Genomic DNA, 13,205 nt, shown 5'->3' on the forward strand with positions numbered 1-13,205 from the left:
TCCAATGGCTTGGCACCCCTCCCCTCGCAACTCCAGGTCCCGGTCCTCTCTCCATTTTGACAATGGTTACAGTCAAAGCAAGTGCCGCAAGATAGGTAATCTGCGTTAATATGTCGCTCCCTGGGTTGATGCTGGCTCTGGACGTCATAGACCTGCAATCCAGCATGCCAGCTGCCTTTCCAGTTCTTGAATGACAACCACCACTGGAGGGCAACGGTTGGACCAGACGATGAACCACAGACCACACAAGTATGGGCGGAAGTGGCGTACCGCTGCCACCACAACGCAATAACATCTCTCTGCCTTATTCAAGGCCCTGCCATAATACGTTACCACTCTCAGCCCGTCTGGCCACTGCTGCGAAAGGACTGCCCTGATCCCGTCATGGCTGGCATCCGTGTCCAGGATGAATGGGCAGGCTGGGTTAGGTGGTGTGAGAACCGATGCCTGTGTTAACACCCTCCGCAGGTGTCATTCCACAGGTAGGGCTCCCACTTCCACAGTAGTCGGTGGAGGGGGGTGGCAATGGTGGCAAAATGCGGGACGAAGCAGCAGAAGTAAAAGGCCAGTCCTTGGAAGCCCCTGAGCTGGCATTGGTCCCTTGGTGTCCACCAGTCCTGGACTGCGATGACCTTGAGCGCCTCATCGAAAGTGTGGGCGTGCGCCAAGAGATCATCTAGGTACACGAGGCAGCGACTTGTCGGAAGGCCGCTCAACACCTTCTCCATTAAATGCTCAAACGTCACTGGGGCATTGCACAGACCAAAGGGCATCACCTTAAACTGCCACTCCTTGTGCCTGTTGAGAAGGCAGTCTTCTGTCTTGCTTCTGGGGCCAGCTCCACCTGCCAATACCTGCTCTTCAGGTCAAGTGAACTAAACCACGATGAACCGGCCACTTGATCCAGACACTCATCAATTCGGGGTATGGAGTAATCTACGCTCTTTGGGACCAGAACGATTGGGGGCAGCCCACAGGCTGTCGGACGGCTCAATTAGATCTGCCGCCTGTATATCATTCAGTATCTGCTCTGCAGCCATCTACCGAGCCAAGGGTAGTCAATGGGGCCATAGCCTGATGGGCGAAGTTTCCCCCGTGTTGATCTCATGCCAAGGTGTGTCCGGCCTGCTCCCTCTGGCTTGGTGGCGAACAGGGATCCAAACTCAAGCAGCAGCAGCAGCCGCAGTTGATGTTGTTTCTTCGCGCTGCAAGACTGTTTTGACTATGGCCCTACTGGCATCCTCGGGTGTCATTGCAGGCGTTGTTGGTGTGCTTGGGCCGGGGAGGGGGTCTGCGGGGTGTTGGTCCAGACTGGGCCGCTGCTGCCTGCCCTTGGGGAGTCTCAGGTTAGAGAAGCGAGTGTCGTTCCCCACGAGGCCCCCCCCACCCCCCAGGGGTTTGACTGGTTCCCCTGGGGGAAACAACATGAAGATTGTGCCTACCCCCCACCCCCCCCACCCCCCCGGCTGCCCACGTTTTCCCTTGGTTGACGCATCCGCCACGGCAGCTTCATCTTCAATCGATTCGGGTCGTTGAGGCTAATTTTACTTTAATTTAAATATAGATCAGTGATTTTTGAAAATTGCCGATAATGTGTAGTTCAAAAAACTGCCAGAAGGGGAGCTGGAGGTGAATGCAGTGGCGTCTGTGTGATAATTCTTGCTTTGTGCCTTGTGGGACTTTTTTTATACACCTTTACTTGTTGACCCTGTCCCAATGATCTTTTTATATGGCAATGCAGCTATGCCTCTAGAATGGTATCACAACTTTATGAACCTACACTCGCTGCTAATCCATTTCAGTACATTATTAGAATCAGTGTGCTACTGTGTTGTGTGTGTTTTTTTCTGGGGGAAAAACCCCAGAGCTGTACCCTACTTAGCTCAATCCAGACGGTTGTCATGCGGATGCACTGGGGAGACCGCACTGTGGTTGATCCCCGGAGCCAGAATCGCAGCCATTGTGTGTGCTGATGCGCTAGGGAGGCAAGTAAGCTGATCCCTGGAGCCAGCATTACACTTCAGCCATCAACACCAGGCAGAAGGATATCTACATCATCATATGGAAGGAAACGCAAATGGATCACATTAGTTTACTGTAAAGCTACGTCTTACTTAGTGCTTATCTTGGCGAGAGCCGAGTTCAAATCAGCATGGTCTCAATAGTCGGCGGCACTTCTGGAAAATATTGTAAAGAAATGGCCCCGGCGCTATACAAAATAATAATAGATTGTGATGACCCTTATTTTTGACGGTAAAGCAGGAGATTGAGAGATAATTATTAACAAATGTATTCATATTATACTTGATAATAAACAAGGTCCCTGTCCAGGCCAGGACCATGCCACGTAAAACAACAAATGCCAAACCTCAATGAGACGGCTGCACTTAGCAAATGTATGCTTGCAGCCAGAAGAACATTTCTCACAGACAAATTTGCAATATTCCTTATTTTAAATGTATGTCTTGTCTAAATGACACACCAAAGGTTATTGGCTACTGTGCCAATTACGTTGTGAATAAGAATCGAATACGTTGTCATGACAAGCCACTAATGTAAAATGACTAGACATCAACGTAAGAAATCCGTAGCTTGAGTCATTTTTTTTAGAACACGTACCGATTAAAATTGGTACATTGGTCATTTCTGTTCTCTGATTGGTCTAAATGAGTACGTGCAGTGAATATTGAAACATGTTCAACACAATGCGTTTTTGACCCAGATGGCCTTCCATACCAAGAGGGCCATAATGTATGGAAGGCCATCTGGGTCAAAAATGCATTGTTAAATGAGTAAAAAGATTGACTTTATATGCAGAAAATATATAATGTGTGTGTGTGTATGTATATGCATCTTAACTGTTTGTATTTATAATTCTTATTCAAACAAGTCAGGAAGGCATGTTAAGATTTTTTACATTTTTTTATTTATAATAAAATGAAAATGTTTACATTACCGTGTCTTGCATGGGGTTTTATTTATAACTATTATTATTATTATTATTATTATTATTATTATTATTATTATTATTATTTATTTCTTAGCAGACGCCCTTATCCAGGGCGACTTACAATCGTAAGCAAAAACATTTCAAGCGTTACAATACAAGTAATACAATAAGAGCAAGAAATACAATAATTATTTTAAATAACACTGAATATTATATGAAATTTAATTAGTAATGTAGCGGGGTTGCTCGCGTTAATTTAAATAGGCATGTTTGATTTAATTATTGTATTGTATTCACTTTTTATTTAATGTTGTCTTTTTGATTTGATCACTTAAGCATGTTTATTTTGGCACAATATTTTCTGTAGATTCGCACTAATTACATGTTAGCTCTCCTGTTCGAAGCTCCCATATATGTAAATTAATTTCATGAGTCCAGAGATTTACTTGTCCGGTGTGATGTTAACCCGGGTTTGTTTGGAGTGGAGGCTGAACGCAGAGCTAGGGTGGATGGAGAACAAAAATGAAACAAAGAACCACCGAATTTAAGGGCGCATCTCCCTGCCTGCGCTTTTGGTCTCCATTCTGTCGTGTATGTGTTTTTAAATCATTTTAGTATTTTAAAAGGCATTAGGTTTTAGAGGAGGCTGAAGATGGGATGTATTGGTTTTATTATTGTTGTTTTTAGTGAGCCCCGTCTCCGTGCTGGTATTGAGCTGCACTGCCCTTTAGTTTTCAATTGAAATCTTATATTTTAGTTATTGTTTTAATTAACGGGCAGTGCAAACCGCATGCAGTGACTGTTCTAGATCTACCCTGTTTGTTAAGTATAGTTACCACCTGTATTTAATAAAACTATGTTCCTTGCCCGACAAAATATTGCGGTCTAGCTCATTTCCCTTCTGGTATGCTGCCTGCCTGATCCCACCCCGGTAAGAAAGAATCGGTGCCCCTCACTGGTGCTATAACTTAAATTTTTTATATTACAGGTAACTATTCTTTCTTGTACCACATCTTATTTTATAAGTTAAGACTATACGTTGCCAGCGATGTATTATTATTAATAATAATAATAATAATAATAATAAATAATAATAATTTTGGTTGCATTGCGTTACCAGCTGTAGTATGAGTTGGACAGATTCCAGATCACCAGGAGGCTCTGTGCTTCAGAGCAACAATCCACTCACTGCAGCAACAGATTCCAGATCACCAGGAGGCTCTGTGCTTCAGAGGCCTGCAATCCACTCACTGCAGCAACAGATTCCAGATCACCAGGAGGCTCTGTGCTTCAGAGCAACAATCCATTCACTGCAGCAACACATTCCAGATCACCAGGAGGCTCGGTGCTTCAGAGGCCTGCAATCCATTCACTGCAGCAACAGATTCCAGACCAACAGGAGGCTCCGTGCTTCAGAGCAACAATCCATTCACTACAGCAACAGATTCCAGATCACCAGGAGGCTCTGTGCTTCAGAGCAACAATCCATTCACTGCAGCAACAGATTCCAGATCACCAGGAGGCTCTGTGCTTCAGAGGCCTGCAATCCACGTCAGGCAGCAGGAAAAGCTTTGGTCTTCTCTGAGGCCTGGTTTCCTGCATTTCTACCAGCAGCAGCACTAAGAGGCTGGACCTGAGGCCTGGACTGGCTTGGTTGGATCAGTAGGGTTTCTGGACATTGCTGGGGACTCCTTGGATTCTTGAGGCCTGCAATCCACCTCCTGAAGTAACAGCAGACTGAGAATCAGCAAAATGGAAGGTGAAATGTGAGCTATGGTTTGTTTATCCTGCAAAATGTTATTGTAGTAAATGCTAACTGCTTTGAGGATAAGTTTATATGTGAAAAATGTATTTCTAATCAGACTGTCAGAAAGTAAAGTCTCTCTTGAAAGACAACTTCATACACTGAGAATTATTCATTCAAATGAGCAGTTTATAGATACCAGTTTCAGTCAATGTAATAATACACCATCTTTTTTGCATATGGCGCAGGCCTATGTGTTAATGGTGATCGTGCTGTTTGTTCAGTGTTTATTTAAGTCCTTCCTGACTTTGTTAGAGAAGAGAGCACAGTCCTGTGTGTTACTGTGATGTTCTGAAGTAAAGTTGACTAGCTGCTATTCTGGTTAATGTATTGCCACTGACAGCAAACACTATTCTCGATTTTTATTATTTGTTTTAACGTTATTTGCTATACTAAACAAACAGATTGAATGTAGAGGACAGTGAGGAAGCAGAGTTGGTCTACATTGAAGACAACATTCAGAGAGCATGTACAAGAACAGAGATTTTCTTGAATCAAGCAGAAAAAAGGTATAAAAGTACACAAATACTGTATTTCCATATTTTCCGGTGGATTGATTTGGAACAGTGATAAATGTTTGTAAGTTTGTAAAATAACATTTGAGGTCCTTTACCAGAGATTGACCCCCCGGCCACACCTGGAATGATAACGATTTTTAAAAATCGTTCCAGTTCAAATTAATGGAGGTGGTCACACCACAATGATAATGATAACAATCATTGTAAACGATAATGATAGCTATCATTTCGATTGCTTTCAGAGCGATTTTTTTCCTGCTACAACGATAAAGATAAATGTTCCTGGCCAATCACAGCTGTATTAAATGTGGCATCATCACCTGCCTGGTGTTATTTTATATATTAATTTAAACCATGATAAACATTAAATACAGGAATTGCAATGATTTACTACAGGGAAGACTGCGTCGGAAAACTGGTTCTAGTATACATCAAGGAATCTTTTTTAATTGTGTTATAAATTATTTGATAAACAGCCATTAATGTATAATTATAGCACAAGCACGATGTATGATACTATATGCTCCATAATAATAATCATTAGTATAAATATATACATAATTTATGGAGTATCGTCTATCGCCATATTAAGTAAGGTGTAATCAGCAATACATACCATGTTCTTTTTTTATGTTTTACTTTAATGGGAAGAGATTGTACCCAAGGCGACCGTGCACACTTCCTTGAGGCAATACCCACGGCGTAATTTTCAGCACTTGACTATACCAACGAGCGTGTGGAATTCTCCTAACTCCTCCCTGCTCTGTAATATTCTGTGTACCCACACTTGTCTTCTCTGTCTCCTACGCCTTCTGTTGATCTAATACAAGAGGAGATTTTCTTAATGTTCCTCATCACTGTCCCTCAACTCGCTGGAAATAAAAGTGGTTGTGTACTAAAAAGCTGATTGGCATTTGCTGTACAATATATCGGAGCCCTTTTTCGTTCTGGTTTGACCGCTCCAGAAACGATTTATGGTTATGGTTATCGTTATCGTTCCCGGTGTTACTGGGGCTTTAGGCCCTTGTATTGACCAAGGTATTCAATAAAATTAAGACTTTAGAAATTAAATTGGGTAATGTGAAAATGGTTGAAATCCAGTGTGGTTGTTTTAATGTTTTGACCCTAACGGTTTTCTGACACAGTACGTTTTCAACGACTGTTTGTTTTTTTGTGTGTAAATAAATATTTACACACAAAAAAAATTTGTTTCATATGTGAACATTCATTTTCCATGATGCAGCTGTGTGTGGACTTTAGCTTTGTGGTTGGCACATGGTGTCCCCAGAATCTCCCTTTTGCAGACAGAATGTACCTCCTCATAGAGTGTCGCCGCCCACGCAAGGAGGATACACTCTCCTCTCATATCACAGGCTACATCTAACTAGTACCCTGTTACTTTTCAAGTAGTACTTCTAATATTAAGCAGATTACATTTCAGTTTTAATTAATAAAAGAAATGTATAGTATTGTATATGTTTTATTAATTATAATGTAAACCTATAATTATATTTTAAATGTATTGCAATGCTCTATTACCTGTTACATGAGTAATCACAATTTATTACTGCATGATTATTTTGTATTATATTAGTAGTACTCATAGTATGAGCTGAAGTAGTCTTATTTGAATATCTGTTTTAGTGGACTCCATGAGCTGTCAATTGAGGATGCTAACAAGGATGAATATTTAACTAAATATAAAGGAAAACTGTTGAAAAAACGCCTGGAAGTTAAATGTTTAAATGTAAAATTGAAACAGAAAAATGGTGCAGAGTCATAATATCTCCTCCGCATGTGCATCTCCTAAATGAATCCGTGCCTTGACCAGGACCCAGAACTTAGTAGTCATAGTCATTCATCCAGTGTTTTTTATATTACTCAATTTTTCAAAATGAGAAAAAAATAAAAACGCTTGTTACAAAACTAGAAATACAGTTATGGTTAGATTTATTTTTCATTTCATGACATGACGTTTCTCTAGATAAGCTTAAATTAAGTTGTTTATTCCTTATAAAAGTGGTACTTTGGAGGACTGAAGGGTAGTCAATTTGACGCTGTATTGTTCATTTTTGTAACTTTATTTAGATTAATTATGATTGACCGAAATGCATAATGTGTTGTTGGCGTTGTCTCTAGTGTACTGGCCACTTGTCATGATTCTTTAATACAAACTTTGCTACTTTGGCTTTGCCAGTCATTTTTCTGAAATCCCATTTAGAAAATATCTAAAAGCAAGGTCTGCAGTAATAGACTAATTTAACCTACAGCAGTGTCGTACCTGATATCATTTTAGGAAACGAAAATGCATGTACTTCATGCATTTTCACTAAAACATAGACTTCAAATTTGAAACTTTAGTGAATGGATATAGATGGCTTGGCAAAATAATGGAATTATGTTATAAGTCACTTTAACAACTTAAGCATTACTATCAAAAATCAAGCCATTGATGTCATATTTAAGAATTAAATAATAATATTTCTGAATGTCGCTGCCTGTAACAAACAGCGGCTTTCTAAAATAATAATGCTTTGTCAATTTAATTCACAAAATGTTAGTTGTAACTGAGGTATGTAACTGATTGCTTTTTTCTGTAGGCAAGATTAGGACAAAGTAAGACTGGACGTGAATATGAATTGTTGTTGCATAAAATGAGAATCTCACTGGAACAGGGTTTAATGCGATTTTTTTAACTTCATTGTTTAAATTAAACACCTAAGTTACTTAAAAAACAAATAAGCATAAAGAATGGCCTCGGAGAGTTCAAGTATGATTTATTGTTAAAAGAAAAGTGCAGTTTATTATAATCAAACTTGCACAGATTTATGTGAGCCCTGAATGCTTGAAGTGTTTTCTTGGCAGTACACTCTGGCCCTCTTAAATGAGACTAATAGAATAGCTAAGAAACCACAGTCTGCAGCTGTGAGTGGTTCTCAGTGTCACCTCGCCTCTATAGATAAAGAAAAACCTTCAGATGGTTATAGCTGGCTGTGTGCTTTTTCTTTTGCAAGAATTTACCAGTTGAGTGAAAAATAATTTGTTACTTTTTTTGCCAAATCAATTTAAAGGAGCAGTGTTCTTTTATTAGAATGTGTCGGCTGTACATATACAAATTTACAACCATTTCCTTCATATATGACATAAAATTGACTACAATTAATGACTTTTAAAGGGGGTTTACAGATTTAGATAAAGTGAAAATAAAATAAAAAATATTATGGTATGCAAACCTATGGAGCTTTTTGCCCTAACTTTATACTTTCCATAAAATTTATAAAGGTTTAGCCTACTCATTATCATGATATTGTTTTACATAGCCTAATGCATGGATGTTACAAAATTCTCTTCAGTACAAAATTACTATCATGAATGATACAAAAAATAGTAATAGTACTGTTCGGCGCTGTGACAGAAAGACAATGATTCTTGGTGGTAAATCTCCCTCCCCACCTGTGAGGGCACTAAGTAACGGGAACAGAATACCCTGGACTGTTTGGCCTGACACTTCATTTCTAGGGTTAAAAGGAAGTCGGTCATTTTTAGAAAGACAGCGGAGCTTAGTGCATTAACTCATCGACCTGGAAGGGAAATGATGTGGCAGCCGTGGATTGGAGGAGCGGCTGCAATCGTTTACCAGGGGGTCATGAGTGACGGTATAAATAGGGTACGAAGTGACGTAATCTGTTCCTTCATTTTGGTTAGAGAACAACCTGGAAGGACCTGTGTTTTGTGTAGAGAAAATTGTGAGTTTTGTTTGTTTTATTGTCGTGTCGGAATAATACTGTTTGTGATTATTTAGACAGCTAAACATGATCCAGGAGCTGTCGCTAAAGGCCAGCACAAACCTGAACAACACTGCACTTTGTTTGCACTAAAGTACTGTATTTTCACCACGAGCACTATAGCACGCACTGTGGATGGGTGTTTGTTTGTGTATGTATTACGTGTGGGTGAATTAAAACGGGACTGTTATTATTTCGGGGCCAACCCGCAGATTACAGATAAGCAATTAACGCCGCTTTATTGCTTCTCATTGACATTGACATTTACTGTTGCTAGCCATCAGGCATTTGGATTAAAAAATACAACCAGGTGCAATGTTGTTTAATGGATTATAATTGTCTGTCTGTTTTTTGATCTCCTGCACCTGCACACTGTTAACCACTTTGCCATACGTGGTGTCGGAACACGGGATCATGGACCGCAACGCACTGGCAGAGCTGCTGGTGGCGCTGGATAGCAGACGAGAGGCAGAGGAGAGAAGGAGAGAGGAGCGATTCACCGCGCTTATTGAGAGGGTAGGGCTGGCAATGACGCCTCACCCTACAGCAGCACCCGCAATGACGGCCCCGAAAGCTCGGGCGTTGACGATGATGGTGGAGGATGACCCGGAGGCGTACCTGATCACATTTCAGCGGCTAGCCACCGCTGCGTCATGGCTGCGGGAGTTCTGGGCAAGCCAGCTGGGACCCTGCCTGATCGGGGAAGGTCAGGCAGCATACCAGGCACTGAGCGATGCGGACGCCGGCAATTATGACCTGGTGAAGCTGGCCATCCTCTGTCGCCTCAACATCACCGCAGAGACTCGCCGGGTACAGTTCAGGGAGTGCCAAAGATCCCCGGATACACGCCCCAGGGTGGTCGCGGAAAGGTTGTGTGACCACATGGTACACTGGCTGACCCCTGCCAAGAAGACCAATCTGCAAATGGGGGAGACAGTGGTAGTGGAGCAGTTTTGCCATGTGGTCAGCGCTGACACCCAAGCCTGGATACAACGCCACAACCCCGACACCCTGGAGAAAGCCGTGAAACTGGCCGAGGACTTTGAAGACTCCCTGGTTTCCGCCCGGACAGATATACTCATGGCTCCCGTCCACCAGAGCAGCTGAGCACCTTCTCTCTCTCCTCCACCACCAGCACCGGCACCAGGATCCAGATCTCCAAGACCGCCAACCCCAATGGGCCACCTTGCCTCCCCTTCATGGAGACCAAGGTTAGCCCCCAGCTGGGGTAGAGGTGCTGCCCTTGCCCCGTTGCCATACCAGCAACAGGACAGACATCTAACCAGTGTGCCCTCTGTCCCCCCAACTTGTTTTGGGGCCAACATAATGACCCATCACTAGTGCTCGCTTGGGGACAGGTCCAGTCTATTGAAGGTAAGGATGTTGACGGTGCAGGGGCACTAGTATTTCTGCACTTCAGTATCAAGGGGTAATTACAGTATAGGGTAAACCTAGCCGCAGGCACAGGACAGCTTGTAACACAATTATTGGTTCCCCTGTTTTGTCAGCCCAAGGTCATGAGGCTGGCACATGATATCCCTTTTGCGGGGCACCTTGGAGCTGACAAAACAAGGGAATGGACATTGGCTCTATTCTATTGGGTAGGACTTCATACTGATGTGCCGAAATATGTAGCCAGATGCTCAGACTACCAGCGAGTAGCGCCGGGTAAAGTGCGCCCCACCCCTTTGGTTCCACTGCCGATTTATTTCCACCCTCTTTGAACGTATTGCAATGGACATAGTGGGCCCTTTGCTACCTTCTGTTTCCGGGTATACAGTATATTAGTGGTGGTAGATTACGCAATACGATACCCGGAGGCAGTTCCATTGAGGTCCACTAGTGCCGCTGCAATAGCCACAGAGTTAGTGCAGATTATGGCTAGAGTAGGGATTCCCAAGTAGATGTTGACTGATCATGGAACCAACTTTTTGTCTAAAACGTTACAGCAAGCGTATAAAATATTAAAAATTACGTCCCATCAGGACATCTGTTTATCATCCACAGACGGATGGTTTGGTGGAACGATTTAATCAGACCTTGAAGCAGATGCTGAGACGTTTTGTAACTCAAGAGCAAAAACATTGGGCATCGCTTCTTCCCTACCTCCTTTTTGCAGTGAGAGGTGCCACAGAGTTCGACAGGATTCTCCCCTTTCAAGCTCTTGTACGGCCGACAGCCTCGCGGCATCCTCAATCTGTTGAGAGAGGGGCGGGAGGAGCACAAAAAAGTAGTGAAGCATGTGCTCCTACTAAGAGATCACCTGGATTTGGTCGATCGTTTGGCCCAGGACAACTTCAAATCAGCTCAGCACCGGCAACAGCAGCATTACAATAAAAATGCACAAATTCAAACCTTTCAACCTGGAGACAAGGTAATGTTGCTGCTTCCCTCCTCAGAATCGAAATTATGTGCTAAATGGCAGGGGCCATATGAAGTGATTTGGGCTATAGGAAAGGTGAATTATGAAATTAGACAGCCCGATCGCCGTAATGAACGTGAAACTTATCATGTAAATTTATTAAAGCCCTGGCAGGCAAGGGAGGCCTTATTTATAGCCCCAGGCAATGTAGAGGATGATTTAGGCCCCTGTCCAGAGACACCAAGCACTAAAATTATTTAGATGGGGGAACAATTGATTCCAGATCAGCAATGGGAGCTGCGTAAGCTTATTGAGGAGTTCAGCAATGTTTTTTCTGACTTGCCCGGCAGGACTAACTTGGTTGAATATGACATTATCTCTCCCCCAGGTGTCACAGTATGAGAGAGACCTTACCGGGATATGCTCGAACTTGATTGAGCTTGGGTGACTGAGCCTTCCAGGAGTGAGTGGTACAATCCAATTGTCATAGTGGCCAAGAAAGATGACCAACTGCTTCTATGTGGACTTCCGGAAGGCGACAGCGTGGGAGAAGTATGAGTGGACAAGTACAGCGCAGTTAGAAGCAGAAAGGAGGAATTACATCTTTAAATTAAATCTGGAGTTTCTTTAATCAGAAAACATTGCAGCTTAAAGTCTTACAGCTGCGTGTATTTTTCTGTTAACAAGCTGAAACTTGGAGCAGCTGATTCAAATTCCGCGCCATTCTGAGACATGAGGGAGGGGCGGAGCCCACAGCACAAGCACAAACAAACAAAAGGCAGGCAGTTTCAGAGCGACAGCGTGGGAGAAGTACGAGTGGACAAGTGCAGCGCAGTTAGAAGCAGAAAGGAGGAATTACATCTTTAAATTAAATCTGGAGTCTACTGGGATTAGCCGGTTATTACCACTTTATCCCCGACTATGCCATAGTGGTTAACCCTTTAGTCGACCTCACCAAAAAGAATGCACCAAATTTAATTAAATGGTCAGTAGAGTGTCAGGGGGCGTTTGATACTATTAAGTGAAGACTCTGCCAGGCCCCCACTCTCATTACACCTGATTTCACCGATGCGTCGGATGTGGGTTTGGGTGCAGTCTTGTCCCAAAAGGTTGACGGAGTAGAACACCCGATATTGCATATCAGTAAAAAGATGCTCCCTCGGGAGCGTACCTACTCTGTGGTTGAAAAGGCCATTAAATGGGCTACTCACTCTTTACGATACTACCTGCTGGGACATTCATTTGATCTTTTCACTGACCACGCCCCACTGAAGTGGTTAAGCACAATGAAGGATAGCAATGCCCGGATAACTCGGTGGTATCTGGCATTACAGCCCTTCATGTACCACGTGGTACACTGTGCGGGGAAAGACCAGCAAAATGCAGATTTTTTTTCCCGGGAGGAGGGAGTAATGGGAAAGGTAGATTCAGCCGAGTGTTCCTTCGGCTCCACTCTGAGCGGTGGGATATGTGACAGAAAGACAATGATTCTTGCTGGTAAATCTCCCTCCCGACCTGTGAGGGCGCTAAGTAACGGGAACAGAGTACCCTGGACTGTTTCACCTGACACTTCATTTCTATGGTTAAAAGGAAGTCGGTCATTTAGAAAGGGGGCGGAGCTTAGTGCATTAACTCATCAACCCGGAAGGGAAATGATGTGGCAGCCGCGGATTGGAGGAGCGCTTGCAATCGTTCACCAAGGGGTCATAAGTGACGGTATAAGTAGATTACGAAGCGACGTAATCTGTTCCTTTGTTTTGGTTAGAGAACAACCTGGAAGGACCTG

The 13,205-nt window shown here is 43.0% G+C and overlaps 1 long non-coding RNA gene across 1 annotated transcript in view; it reads left to right on the plus strand.

Moving 5' to 3' along the window:
• The first annotated feature begins 4,073 nt into the window (after positions 1 to 4,073).
• LOC117402357 (uncharacterized) overlaps positions 4,074 to 13,205 on the plus strand; it is a 61,522-nt gene continuing 52,390 nt past the window's right edge. Inside the window, exon 1 of the long non-coding RNA XR_004544450.3 lies at positions 4,074 to 4,716. This is a non-coding gene — a long non-coding RNA (uncharacterized LOC117402357). The remainder of the gene's footprint in view (positions 4,717 to 13,205) is intronic.

Source organism: Acipenser ruthenus, chromosome 5 (genome assembly GCF_902713425.1).
Source record: "Acipenser ruthenus chromosome 5, fAciRut3.2 maternal haplotype, whole genome shotgun sequence".
NCBI classification, from domain to species: Eukaryota; Metazoa; Chordata; class Actinopteri; order Acipenseriformes; family Acipenseridae; genus Acipenser; species Acipenser ruthenus.